Raw genomic sequence first — 1,821 nt, 5'->3', positions numbered from 1 at the left:
CAAATATTTTTGAACAGTAATTTTCATCCATAGCTTGCAGATATGGAACTCCACAACAATATACATATTGCAAACTATACATATAAGTGCATGGTATTCTTTGGAAGTTGCTTGAGATATTGTTCTTGGTTTTTAAGCATTTCTGCTTTTATTCTTATACAATCATTAGCCATATTTCCAGTCAGCACCGGATGCTTTTCTATACCCCAACACTAGATGACACATGTAAATCTACAAAGAACAACTGTGCTTATGGATGCAAAACAGCATGAAAAATCACTGCCCATATCCCCATTATCCTGTACTAATGCAGACAGAGATGTATATTGCTTCTTTTAAAATAAAAAAAAATATTATTCTACATTCTGTACTGTTTTAGGAGAAGTGATTTCAATAGTGAAAGTGACATTTAATTTACTTCCTAGTTTAAAAAACAAAGGTTTATCCTAGACCTAAAACTGTCCACACCCCTTCAAAACAACATTAAAATTATTTCTTTCACCAATAAACAAAAATAAAAAATTGAGAAGTGGGGGTATGTGGAGTCTGGCCCTCGGAGGTCTGGTGAGTGGCCTGTTTTGCCACCACCCACACTGCTTATATTATTCCATTGTTGTTTGTTTCATGATTCACTTTTTCTGCAGCCAATGAAACTTACAAAAAGAAAAACAAATGCAGAGAACAACTCAAACTTTATATATCAAAATATACAAGCATTAAATTTAAATTATATTAATTTTAAATCAATAACTACAAACAATGCAGCACATAATTTAAAGCTCTTCCCCATAAAGAGTACCTAAAAGCAGTTGAAACAAAACAAAAGTCTTGAAGGGGGGATATGGTAATTTAGTTGAGTCTTATTAAAAAAGGAGATTCAGAACTTGGGAACTGACCTTTTTACATGTTCCAACCAGGTGTGCCTGTGACAGTGAAAGAAGGGACACCCTTTAAGGTATCAAAACCTGGGCAAGCTTGCATTAAATATGATTGTTCAGCTTGTGTGGACCCAAGTGATATAGAATTTTATTCTTCATAATCAGCATTTTGATTATGTTATGATTGACTCTTTTTGGATTTATACCATGATATGAAACTCTACTGGTGCACAATTCTGATTGTTGAGCTGTATCTTTGTGGTATGGTTTCACCAAAATCTATTCTTGCTAAGCATATGATAAGTATGTACCATCAAGCCTTCATGGCCACCCAGCTGAATAAATTCAGAAGTTGCAATTAGTCATAGAGAATTACTCCAACAAACTGTACATGTTCAAGCTACAGGTTGTCTAGTTGCATGTTGGATAAACAATTGTGCATTCTAACATACTTCTCAGAAACCTAGTACACATACACACACACACACACACACACACACACACACACATATATGTATATGAAATTATAGATGGAAAAAATCAATCATATAGTGGTGTGAGCTTTATTGGTGGAATATGATTTGGCTGTGCCTAAATCCCCTAACTGCCTGGCTAGCTCAGTCGGTAGAGCATAAGACTCTTAATCTCAGGGTCGTAGGTTCGAGCTCCATGTTGGGCGCAAGCTTTTTTAGGAGCCCCGGTGGAGAAGTGCATTAAAAGCACTGAGCTGGAGACCGAAAGGTCCCAGGTTCAAACCCTGGGAGCGGCTTGAGCACTCGCTGTTAGCTCCAGCTCCTGCCAACCTAGCAGTTCGAAAACATGCCAATGTGAATAGATCAATAGGTACCACTCCGGCGGGAAGGTAACGGCGCTCCATGCAGTCATGCTGGCCACATGACCTTGGAGGTTTCTACGGACAACGCCGGCTCTTCGGCTTAGAAAT

At 37.8% G+C, this 1,821-nt stretch overlaps 1 non-coding gene across 1 annotated transcript; it reads left to right on the top strand.

Moving 5' to 3' along the window:
- Window positions 1–1,484: 1,484 nt before the first annotated feature.
- On the top strand, window positions 1,485–1,557 carry trnak-cuu (transfer RNA lysine (anticodon CUU)). Its single transcript has one exon. It is a non-coding gene; the product is annotated as a tRNA-Lys (tRNA).
- Window positions 1,558–1,821: the final 264 nt, after the last annotated feature.

The sequence above is a fragment of the Anolis carolinensis genome, chromosome 3, assembly GCF_035594765.1.
Source record: "Anolis carolinensis isolate JA03-04 chromosome 3, rAnoCar3.1.pri, whole genome shotgun sequence".
NCBI classification, from domain to species: Eukaryota; Metazoa; Chordata; class Lepidosauria; order Squamata; family Dactyloidae; genus Anolis; species Anolis carolinensis.
This window is presented reverse-complemented; position numbering and strand designations above follow the sequence as displayed.